Source organism: Bison bison, unplaced genomic scaffold, assembly GCF_000754665.1.
Source record: "Bison bison bison isolate TAMUID 2011002044 unplaced genomic scaffold, Bison_UMD1.0 scf7180017849302, whole genome shotgun sequence".
In the NCBI taxonomy this organism is placed as follows: domain Eukaryota; kingdom Metazoa; phylum Chordata; class Mammalia; order Artiodactyla; family Bovidae; genus Bison; species Bison bison.
This window is the reverse complement of record NW_011479875.1, coordinates 106,091-118,758: the sequence shown is the minus strand read 5'-3', so window position 1 is coordinate 118,758 and position 12,668 is coordinate 106,091. Positions and strand designations below refer to the sequence as shown.

Below are 12,668 nucleotides of genomic sequence, written 5' to 3'. Positions count from 1 at the left end.
GCCTCTGGGTCGTCCCAGTGCACCAGCCCCAAGCATCCAGTATCGTGCATCGAACCTGGACTGGCAACTCGTTTCATACATGATATTATACATGCTTCAATGCCATTCTCCCAAATCATCCCAACCTCTCCCTCTCCCACAGAGTCCATAAGACTGTTCTGTACATCAGTGTCTCTTTTGCTGTCTCGTACACAGGGTTATTGTTACCATCTTTCTAAATTCCATATATATGCGTTAGTATACTGTATTGGTGTTTTTCTTTCTGGCTTACTTCACTCTGTATAATAGGCTCCAGTTTCATCCACCTCATTAGAACTGATTCAAATGTATTCTTTTTAATGGCTGAGTAATACTCCATTGTGTATATGTACCACCCCTTTCTTATCCATTCATCTGCTGATGGACATCTAGGTTGCTTCCATGTCCTGGCTATTATAAACAGTGCTGCGATGAACATTGGGGTACACGTGTCTCTTTCCCTTCTGGTTTCCTCAGTGTGTATGCCCAGCAGTGGGATTGCTGGATCATAAGGTAGTTTTATTTCCAGTTTTTTAAGGAATCTCCACACTGTTCTCCATAGTGGCTGTACTAGTTTGCATTCCCACCAACAGTGTAAGAGGGTTCCCTTTTCTCCACACCCTCTCCAGCATTTATTGCTTGTAGACTTTTGGATCGTAGCCATTCTGACTGGCTAATATTAATACTTTTTAATTCAAATATCTTCCAGTTGAACCTTGGTTACAACCCCTGTAGAAATTGCTTGACATAAACAGGGTGACCAGATTCAGGGGGAGTTTAAGTCTGTCATTTACAAACTCTTAGCTTACTCTTTTTTTTTTTTTTTTGAGAAAAATAGAGGGACCTAGTCAATCTTATCAAATACTTCAGAATCCAGCTAAAAACTGGATCTCATAATCCCACACTTGCTCATTAGACAAGTATGGTTGTAAATGCTCCCTTAATAGGAGGTGTGACCTCTCTACATTGATCTTATAGTCTAGCTATTTTGGTGCTGTTACAGTTTAAAATATTCTAACCTGTTATCTCCATAAACTATTAGAATGTCCTAGAATCTCCAGTATCATTTCAGCTGAACACAGCCATCACACTGCACCTCCCATCTGGGTGTGATGCCAAATCCTTTGCAGAGATTGGATCCTAGTTTTTAATGTGGGAAAAGGAGACCAGTGTGTATGTACTTCCATGTTAATGTCAGCTACTCCAGACTCTGTCCTTTGCCTGCCTGCTGCTCCCCCACTGATTCAGGGCAAGAAGCAGGTCCAGACCACCATCCTGACATATGGCCCCAGGAGTAGCACAAACAGCCAGTTTTGTTTTAATAATGATTTTATTTCATTATTATTATTTATTTGCATTTATTTTTTGCAGCATTTATTCCGGTACCTTAAGTTTTTGTTCCTTCAGTTTCTTCTGGGATATCTTTTTCTTCTGTGCAACCTCCTCTTCTGGTTTAGGAACAGTCTGTTCTTTTTCAGAAAGGATCATCTCAGTGTGGCAGGGAGAGCTCATGGAGGGGTTAATCCAACCCTGAGCTCTGTAAGTCCTGTCCCTCATTGTGGGGTTTTGTTCACCTGGCTGTGCTCGATAGGCAAGATAACCTACATCTAAGTCCTTCAGTTCGGCATCACCTTCTGCATTTTTGAGCGTGTGCAGTAAAAATTCAGCACTGTTTTTTGGCTGCCAAACCTGCCTTCAGCCTCAGTGTTTGTCCTTTGCACACCGACCAGCTCCACCACTGTAACAGTGGAATGGCACACACTGCTTCTGTAAAGTGACATCCTCCAGATACTTGGTGGCTTTTCGGATATGCATCCCCTCAATGGCCGGGGCGGTATGTTCTTAAAGTGAATCTTTATTTGCGTGATTGTGTGGGGTTTTCTGGGTCAAGTGAATGCTGAACCATTTTTAGAGGTCATCTCAGGGCTGCTTATCAGAAAGGCTTATTTTATTTTTATACTAAGTTGATGTACAATACTATATAAGTTACAAGTGTGCAGTATTGTAATTCACGATTTTAAAGGCTATATTCCATTTATAGTTATAAAATATTGGCTATATTGCCTGTGTTGTACAATATATCCTTGTAGCTTATTTTATACATAATAGTTTGTACCTCAAACCCCCTACTATTATATTGCCCCTCTTCCCCCCCACTAGTCTCACAAACAGCCGCTTTATACTGTTGTGGGCTTTTGGTCAGCCAGAAGGGGCTGTCTATAAAGAAAAAGACTCGGAAAAGTGGTCTAGGCTTATTACAATCAGTAACTTTCAGCATCATTTTCTTCAAGACCGTGAACCTGGTCTCTCAGTCCTGAGACTCTGAAGTGCGCCCCCAGAGCCAGAAGAAATTATCTTCTTCAGCCTTCACCCTGTCTTCTCTCGTCCTTTCCAGTGACACCACAGACAGAACTCAAACTGGCCACGTGCTGGGAAACCCACCACCCAGAGGTGCGCCCGTGGTATCTGACCGACAGATGTCCCCAGTGGTCTTCCTTCTCATCCGGCTACTCACTCATCTGGCTATGCTTCTGGGAGCCACCCAGAGTCCCCAGGTAGAGCATTGTACTGCCCAATCATGTACTAGTTTCTATGGTAGTTTTTTTATAGTGAATCCTTTTGTCTAAAAAGCCCTACCCAGTTCCTGGGAAGGCTCTGAAGGGTACTGCTGGTTTTATTGTGACTAACCCTGTTCCACTCGAGTTCTCTGATTTTGCCCCTTGAAACACAAGACTACTTCCTATGTCTGCATGCTGAGAGGTTTCTGTTGTGCCCTTACTGACATCAGAAGCAGAAACTACTTAGGAAGTGTGAAACATCTGAGCGCAGAAGTACTTGGATAAGGGGAAAGACAGATCAATGAATCTGTCCACTCTTTCCTTTCAGAGAGTGTGAATGTATTGCTTCTCTGATAACTAAGTATCCTTTTCCAGTAGAAACAAGGAACTATTTTCTTATACCTCTTTGAAGTTCCAATCTGTGGTTCAAGAGGTTCTCATGAATTAGCATGGTACTGGCAATAGTAACACATAAGGAGTGTTTTACAATATAAAACAAATCTCATTAACCTACATTTATCTGTGTATGTAGGTCCAGATGGAATATGTTGAAACCTGATACCAATCCTTTTTTTTCCATGGAAGGAGTAAAGCTTATTCTAAATGTAACTCATTGGAAGTTTAAAAAAGAAGGATACCATTGTAAAAGATAACTAACAGGGTGATATAAAGATGAACTCAATTAACCATATGTGATACCAATTCTTTACTTAGATTTTGGATGGATATTGAATTTAGAATTAAAAGTTTTATATAAAAACACTTTAAAATGTTCAATTGCGATCAAAATTTAAATAAAAATTTATCATTATTTAAACCATTTTAATCTGAATTTTTAATTGTCACTCTTGTAATTTGTACTTTGACTTTTAACTTTTAATCATTTAAAATGTTTAGTAAATCATTTAAATAGTTGAAAAATATGAAATAGAAAGTTCTAGCCACTTTCTGTGGATTTCAAATAAGGGGCGTTACCTAATGCACAACACAATGTAAAATTCACATATCCTAATTTTCCCACTGTGGCCTATGGTGGTAAGGGGAAATACTTGTCAGATTATGTAAAGACAGTTTTTAATGAACTCTGTGTCTCTGGTCCACACCTGGGATTAGAGAGGCTAAAATAACAATGATTTTACCTGTGTCTTTTCTGTGACTCTGGGGAAGAAAGAAAGAGCATGCTGAGTTTTCTCTCAGTTAATTAACTATGAGAGCAAAAAGTTTAGGCTTTTAAAATTCTGTATTTCACATTGACAATATAGAAGGCAGTCATTTTCAGACTGTAGTCATTTCTGCTCCTCAGCTTTCTGTCACCTGTGCTGTTTGAATCTCGCTGACATCCCTCCTAGAGACTGTCCTCTGGCTCGAAACTGGCTCTTCACCCCTCCTGACCTCTCCTAAACTTGCCATCCCCTCCACAAACAAGACCTTGCTTGACATTTTGTCCCCTTGCCCCCACAGGACTTGATGAACATCATCAAACCTCCAGTGTCGGATCCAAAAAGGTTTCTACAGCAGCACATCCAGAGAGACCTGGAGCAGCTAATGAACACACTGGGGAGGAGTGCGGACGAGACCGCCAGCGTGGTGCACCTCATCCTGTGCCGCCTTCTCCAAGAGCAGGGCCACAGTGAGGAGCTGGGCACGGGGCCAGGGTGTGGGGCACAGCCAGGAGAGGAAGCAGGGCACTCCTCGACCCCAGAAGGAGATGAGGGGGAAGCAGGAAGACGTGCACTTTCCAGAGAGTCGGGGAGGGGAGGACCTGCCTGGCCTTTCCATTGACCCCCTGCTGGTGTGAGTGTATTTGGGAGGCTTTAGTTTCAAAAGTCAGCCTTGGATGTAGTTCAGCCACTGCATGGGGAACACAGGGCATCCAAAAGAGGTGATGTGTGTTAAAGAAACATCAAAGAGACTAATGTTTGATAAGCGCTTGGAACTTGGCTTCTTTCAATTGTACATCTCTCCCGTTTTTTTGGTGGGGGTTGGGGGAGGACAGCATTTGCTTTTCCTTAAAAAATGCTGTAGTGGGCTTGTTGCCAAAAGTGGGGTCTGGCAGCTCACCACCCAAAAGCCGTAAAGAGGCCAACTTGGTGACAACCAAGTTGTATGTATGTAGAAGCAGGACAGTCAGCTGTGACAGTACTCTTGAAATTGGTTGTCGATGGTCTGATTATCATCATCATGATTGTCTTGTACAGTTAATCTTCAGTTGCAGGGTAGATTTGTTTCCATTTCTTTGAAGCCAACTCTCAGAATTGTGGCAGCTTATGTCATGGCTCAGTATGGTCATCATGTGGTTAATTTCTCCAACTGGGGTTTCAGTATCTATAAGAGAGCTCATAGAATATGTCTCAGAATATTATCTATAACCCTTAAGAAGGAACTAAAGGTCCTTGATTATGCTTAATGACTACATTATTATTATTTGGCCTCCGATGACTGTTTTCCTCTGTTTCTGTATTTTATCATTTCTCTGATTAAACTTATTCTCTGGCTAAAGTTTCTCCACAGACAAGGCAGGCAGAGGACAAGAGTGGCCCATTTACCATAGCGTCCTGACCCATTTCAGCTTGATTTAATACGTGTCATGTCCACAATTTATTCCATTAAAAAACAGGCTAACAACTATTATGATCACTGAGCTAATTTTTCTAGTTTAAAATTTAAAATCCACCCAGAAAGAAAAGGTCTGTAAGACAAATTAATAAGAGGGTTATCTGAGTGCTGGAATTAAGATCAGTTTTGTTTTCTTTTTGTTTATTTGCAAAACTCTTTTAAAATTACCACTCTAATGAAAATATTATTTAAAATAACAACAACGATTGAAACTTCTGCCATATGGCAAGAAAATCCACTTCAGGGGCTTTTTTTTTTTTTTTTGCCATAAACCAACATCAGCACAGATTTACCCATTTAGCAAAATCAGATTTTAAGTCTTTCATTCTGGTGTGATTTCACACCAGGTAAGTTCAGCCAAATTCATAGTGACAAAGTGACCAAATTCTAGAAGCACACTGACAGTTTCTACAGCACTCTGCATCACATGGACACCCACAGGGTCCTGCCTCCGTCTCCAAGCCCAGGTGGCAGCAGTTGAGACCCTGGTTACCGTTATTTTGACCCTGGGCTTCTGATTTCCAGTATTGGTCCTTTCAGTAATTTTGTTCAGAATAGCTTTAAGATGATAATTATGTGCTTAGAGATTTTAGAGTTTGAAGTATCTTCTCAAAGATCATAAGTTTGGTGTTAGCATCAGGAAACATTTTTAAATGTTCAGGTTACTTTTGGAAAAAATATGTGCCCCTGCTCCCAAAAGGAGCATTATTTCAATTGAACATTTCTTTAGCATTTAGGCAGACTGCTGTGGTTTTTGTTTCTAGGGTAACACACACATTTTTCTTTGTAGGCTCTTCAGATTTTGATGCAGAATTGTCAACCAGAGAAGAGAGGAACAGGTGGGAAAAGCTAGTTGAGACTATTATTCTGCATGAACTAGAGGTAAGTGACGAGTAGCTATGGGGCTACTTTGGGAAAGTGCAGGAAGGTGTTTCTGTGGCCTCTGCTGAGCCCTCGGTCTGTTGTCTCTTCTGCAAGTGTCCCTTAGAGACAGAAACCCTAGGCTAAGTCACAGATTTAGGTGTTCTCTATTTGGTCACCCCACCCTCCTGTTGCCCTCTCCCCCATCCTGTCCCCTCCCGAGGTGGGCCGGTATGTCAAGTTGGGGAATTACTGGGAATCCAGAATGCCGGCAGTCCTTTTCTCTCCACTACTTTTTATAGCAGAACGTGTGAGCAAGAGGCAGAGAAATAAACCCTGTCAGATAAGAATGTTACTGAGAGTAACTAAGCCCATTGGGAAATATAAATCAGCAAGTATTTAAAATAATAGTAATAAAATATAGGTGTCTGAGACTCATTCTGTTTGGAGAGACAAAAACCTGCAAATAAGGAACATATAAATTATGATAAAGATAGGAAATGTGACTATTTGATTACGGGCTAAAACAAGGAGGGCAGCCTCCCAAATCAGCCCACTGGTAAGGTCACACTAGGTATCCAGTCCATCTGAAGTAGCATCTCACTTCCAGATCCCATGTCGCTTTCCTCACCTAGTATCTAGATAAAACCCTCCTGGCAGTGAACGCTCAGATCAGCCAAGATGAGCGCATCAGCTCCAACCCTGTGGCCAAAATCGTGTATGGTGACCCAGTGACCTTCCTGCCCCACCTGCCCAAGAATAGCATGGTTCACTGCTCTAAGATGTGGAGCTGCAGGAAAAGGATCACCATTGAGTACCTCCAGCACATCGTGGAGCAAAAGAACGGCAAAGAATCAGTGCCCATCCTCTGGAAGTTCCTGCAGAAGGTGAGGCTGCTTCGCTGTGACCGCGACTTACATGTCCCCTGGAGATGTGAAGGCCCTGCTCTCATTTAGTCTGATCAGCCCTGAAAATGAGACAGCCATTAAACTACTTTGAGTTTTGAATAAAGTGTCTTTGGCAGAAGACTCAGGGATAGAGCAGAAATCTCCAAACATATCCATCTATATGAGTCATTTGAAACATAAAGTCACAGGTGAAATATATACACGAATTGGAATTAGCAGGAATCTGTAAAGTTCTTGAGGGCCAGGAGGGTTTCTCCCAATCACTAAGAAAAAATAGAATAAAATCTTTCCTTTGTCTGTTCATCTTCATTCCCCAGTGCCTGGAGCAGTTAGTCTCCAAATGAGTGTCTGTTGAATGAAAAAACTTTAGTTGAGAATGCATAGCCAAAATCAAACAAAAAATTTTCCCTGTTCCTGAACCATTCAGAGGGAGGGTGGTGATAGGATTGGAGGAAACAGAGTAGTAACACAGTAACATGTGCATCATACCTTTTAGAGCCAGAATTATACACTGTCCTAACTTTAATCCATTTGAACTCTTATTTTCTACAACAGATTTTCTAATCATTTCCCTCCATGCACCAGTATTTGCAGTCTAGCAAGAAGTAAGATGATGCAGAAATTTTGGTGGGTCAGTTAAAGAAAATGGATTCCCGGTGGGAAGGCCATCATGATAACACTCTGATCTGTCACTGGTGTGCTCAGGTCCATTAAACTGAAGAAGCATAGGTCTTAGGTCTTCAGAATGACACTGGATCATCACTAAGCATCATTGCCTATATGCTTCATCTTCTTGTTCTCAGGAGTGCCTCTCCACACCCAGCCCATCTCATGGGCCCAAGAGGCTGTTTTCTTTCATCAGCGTCTGGCCAACACATTTGATGTGTCAGCTGCACAAGTTTGCTTCTTGACCCTTAGAGGGTAGAACACTGGCCAACACATTGTAAGCAGTCGCTAGGTACTTGCTGAGAGAATGATTTGGCCTATTAACCCATTTGCAAGTATTATGATGTGTTATCATCTAAAATGGCACATTGACCATGCTGCTGCTGCTGCTGCTAAGTCGCTTCAGTCGTGTCCGAATCTGCAACCCCATAGATGGCAGCCCACTAGGCTCCTCTGTCCTTGGGATTCTCCAGGCAAGAATACTGGAGTGGGTTGCCATTTCCTTCTCCAATGCATGAAAGTGAAAAGTGAAAGTGAAGTCGCTCAGTCGTTCTCAATTCTTAGTGACCCCATGGACTACAGCCTACCAGGCTCCTCCATCCATAGGATTTTCCAGGCAAGAGTACTGGAGTGGGGTGCCATTGCCTTCTCCACATTGACTGTATTAAACTACAAATACATGGCCTGAGCCAGCCACAAAGTCTGTTTCCCAGTATCATTATGTAGATATGTTAAAAAGTGTTCCCGGTGTTCTTCCCTTCTCTAGGAAGCAGAACTGAGACTGGTAAAATTCTTGCCTGAGGTTTTGGAGCTGCAAAGGAATCTAGTGAAACGATTCCAGAATGTTTCAGAAGTTGAGTACAAATCCATCCAAAGTTTCATTAGCAGTCACCATTCAGGTAAGGCTCTGCTCTCACAGGGCATCAGGACTACCCCTGTGGTACAAAGAATTGGTCCAACTCAGGGGCTCCAGTTCAGGGCCAATGTGTGTTCTGTATCCTAAGCTTGTAGCATGAAGCAGTGGGTGCTGTGAATGCCTGGGACACATTAGAGGCTTTTGCTGTAGCAGTCCAGAATCTCCCTCTCTCTTTCTGGTTCCTTAAACTCAGCTTTAGTTTAAACAGCATTTAGAGTGTGTTGGTGATGATATGAAGGTGGGGGTCAAAGATCAAGTAATTCTGTTGGTTTGACCTAGATAGGAGTAGGTGTTATCTTGGAGTTCTTAAAAAGTGTTTTGTTTGCTAGATGGGCTGAAGAAGTTAGCCCTCAGTAGAATCACTATCTTTCTGTCAACATGGAACAAGCTGAGGCGATCGCTGGAGACCAATGGTAAGTCAAATCCCCTTTAATACTAAACATTACAGGAGCACCTCTCTGAAGGCCTATTCTCTCCAGTCTAGCAAGCTTCAGGAGTTGGTGATGGACAGGGAAGCCTGGCGTCCATGGGGTCGCAAAGAGTCAGACACGACTGAGAGGCTGAACTGAGCTGAGCTGAACTCTGCCTTTTCTGTGTGTGCACAGCACCATGCTGTGTGCCTCTAATGCTGAACTCTTGTGGGGGTGTCTGATGAGTGAATAACATATCAGAAAGAACAACCCCTCAGTCCTCTAAAGTCCTATAAATTCAGAATAAATTATAAAATCAAAGTAAAGTATATAAAATCAAAAAGGAGCTGAGAATATTTCAAACTTGTCAGCACATAAAAGAGACGTGGAAGACAGAAGCACCCTTGGTTCCCAGCTCTGTTCTGTTGAGGGGGCTTCTGCATTGCCTCCCTTCCCACCGTGGTGGGCTCCCAGTCCTGAGGCTATGAAAGAAACAGCAGGGAGGTGACTGCCCCTCTGTCGTTTAAAGGTGAGATCAAGCTGCCTAAAGACTACTGCAGCTCTGACCTGGATCTGGACACTGACTTGGAAGTCATCCTGCCTCGCCGCCAGGGCCGGGGCCTTTGTTCCACTGCCTTAGTCAGCTACTTGATTAACTTGCACAATGAAATTGTCTATGCGGTAGAGAAGTTCTCCAAAGAAGACAACAGGTAAGCATGCAGGCCGACAGCAGGGGACGCTCTTTCAGCACAGGAAGTCGTTTCTGGGGGGAACAAACAGGAAAATAGGGTCACGAGACCTAGAGACAGCAAGCCAGGCTTCAGGTCTTTCTTAAACAGAAACCCCTTCAGCTACACTCACAAGTGTCACCGATTTGCGTGTCCCTTCACCTGCACATTGGAGAAGGAAATGGCAACCCACTCCAGTGTTCTTGCCTGGAGAATCCCAGGGACGGGGGAGCCTGGTGGGCTGCCGTCTATGGGGTCGCACAGAGTCAGACACGACTGAAGCGACTTAGCAGCAGCAGCAGCAGCACCTGCACAGCCTGTGGCAACGTCAGACAGGAGCTGGCTCTGCATGGACAGGCCACGTGCACCTCACTGGGACCCTGAGCTCTGTCTCTCTGTCCCCAGCTACTCCGTCGATGCCTCTGAGATTGCCGACCTGCACGTCATTAGCTACGAAGTGGAGCGGGACCTGATTCCACTGATTCTCTCCAACTGCCAGTACCAAGTGGAGCAGGGCGGGGAGACCCTGCAGGAGTTTGACCTGGAGAAGATCCAGCGCCAGATCATCAGCCGCTTCCTTCAGGGCAAGCCTAGGCTGACCCTCAAGGCAAGGCTGACCTGCTGTATTGACGTGGCCCACATGTCCATGGTCCACATGTCTGTGGTCTGTGTGTCTGTTTTGCAAAAGTTACCTCAAGTGTGGCTTTGATCACAGCGATTTCAGAATGAGGAGGGATCCTCTGGACCCTTCGTCCACACTCCCAGTATCTGTGACCACACCTGCATTCAGGGCCAACAGCTCTGCAGAGTTGTCTGTACATCCAATCCACACCTCAGTACCCCAAGGGTGACTGCAGATCTCAATGGACTTAGTCCGGATTTCTCTGCCGTAGTTAATGGCACCACAAGCCACCCACACTGAACCTCATTGTTTTTCCCCTTTTCCTTTAGTCTGCAAACACAGTCTGTCATCTCTACCATCAGGCGCCTTCATTTCACCAACCAGCCTGCTGCTCTAGTTCAAAGCATCTGTCCTTAAGCTCCACTGCTGCAGTAGCTCCCAACCAGTCCCTGTCTTCAGGCTCTTTAGGCCACATTTCTAACATCCAGAAATGCATCTCTCCATCCACTTCCCCGCATTGAATCCCATGACTGCACAGGCTGGATCACTCTCCCTTCCCCGAATGCAGCCTGCACTGTGCTTGTTGCTTCCAGGTCCAGTCAAAGGTGTGGTACTTCGTTCTGTTTATGCTTCTTCCCTGCCTGCAGTTAGGCGGCGAACTGTTCGAGCTCAAGCCTAATTCATTCTGCTCTGTCAGCTGAGTGCCCCTCGCTCACGGTCTGTGCTCAGTGTGTCAGCACCATGTCCTCACGACCTGCCTGCACTGGTGGCTCGAGGGCCACAGAATACTATGTGACAGTGTCTGCTTGGCCATGGCAGGCAGGCTGGGCTCCTCACTGTGTCACTGTTTCCATAGCTTCCAGGTTAAACACACACATCATGAGGCAACAAGGAGCTGCCAGCTTTGCCGGGTGATGCACTGAAATCCCTGGGACTACCACTGAGTCTCGGCTCAGGCATATATTGTCATCTGATGGAAACCTCCACAGTGGATTCCATTTCCAGTCTTTTTCTTTCCCCTTTAGGGATTACCCACTCTGGTATACAGACGTGACTGGAACTATGAGCATCTCTTCATGGACATCAAGAACAAAATGCCACAGGTGATGATCAACCTTATTTGCATGTGCCTCCGTCTTACCAGAGTGTTTCCATCCACATTAGGACTCTTCTGCCTTTACTCGAGGCATTTGCTGTGAGCACCAAAGAGTTTCAGGGCCTCCCTCTGTTCCAAGTTCAGCGATTTTTTTTTTCCAGAGGGCAAATAGGATAGCAAATCAGTAGAAGTTCTATTTTTGTCATAAATCCTTTTAAAAAGTAGTTATTTATTTTGGCTGCGTTGGGTTAGTTGCCCCATGAGGGACTTTTTGCATCATAAGAGAACTTTCATTGCAAGGCACAGACTCACTAGTTGTGGCACACGAGATCCTGAATGCATGGGGGCAGTAGCTGCAGCACGTGGGCTTGGTTGCTCCGTGGCATGTGGCATCCTAGCTCCGGACCAGGGATAGAACCCGCATCCCTGAATTGCAAGGCGGAATCTTAACCACTGGACCACCAGGGAAGTCCCAGCCGAAGTTTTTCTCATTGAGTATAAACAGATTGAAGTCTTGTGCTTGTAGATTTTAGAGATGATGTCATGACTGTGTATGCTGAGGCAAAAGGTCCAGAGACTTACTTATTCCTGCTTTTCTGATTTATGCATGTTGTGTGTGTTTGTGGGGGCTGTATATCTGTGTGATGTGTATGTGTGTCCATATTCATATCCTCACAAAGTTGATTTGAACATTCAACGAGTTCATCTCTCTTTCTGTAATATACCTGAATATTGCTTCACTTAAGAAGCACCAAGTGCAGACTACTGCTGTTTTTAGAGAGCCTGTCCCATTCCGTGGCCTTGGCAGTGATGAAGATAAGACTCTTGCAGGGTAGCGGTGCACAGCATGCCCCAACTGTGGACCCATCCTGCTTTTGACTTCCTAGAGTCCCCTCCCCAACGCGGCCATCACTGCCCTCAGAGGACAACTGCAGTCCTACAGTGACGCCTGTGAAGCTCTGTCTGCCACAGAAGTCACGTTGGGATTTCTGAGCGCAGCTGGTGGGGATCCAGACATGCACTTAAATGTGTATATCCAAGACATGCTGAAGATGGGCGATCCGACCTCACTGGTTTCAAAGGTGGGTCTCGTGTCTGGACTCTTCCAAAGGAAATCATCATTGTCCCTCTATCGTTTCCCCACTTCCTACTGGGATACACCCCCCAGGGGTACCAATATATGCAGCCCCTGAAAAGGAGGTGAGGCGAGAATACCCCCTCACCCAGCCAGTCTACAGTGTAAACAGAACACGTTGACAGGAGACACAG

General features: G+C 44.5%; 1 long non-coding RNA gene across 1 annotated transcript; it reads left to right on the top strand.

The window, feature by feature from the left end:
• Positions 1-9,586: 9,586 nt before the first annotated feature.
• LOC104993651 lies at positions 9,587-11,406 on the top strand. Its single transcript, XR_825854.1, has 3 exons — positions 9,587-9,663; positions 10,087-10,288; positions 11,329-11,406. It is a non-coding gene; the product is annotated as an uncharacterized LOC104993651 (long non-coding RNA).
• The last annotated feature ends 1,262 nt before the right edge of the window (positions 11,407-12,668 follow it).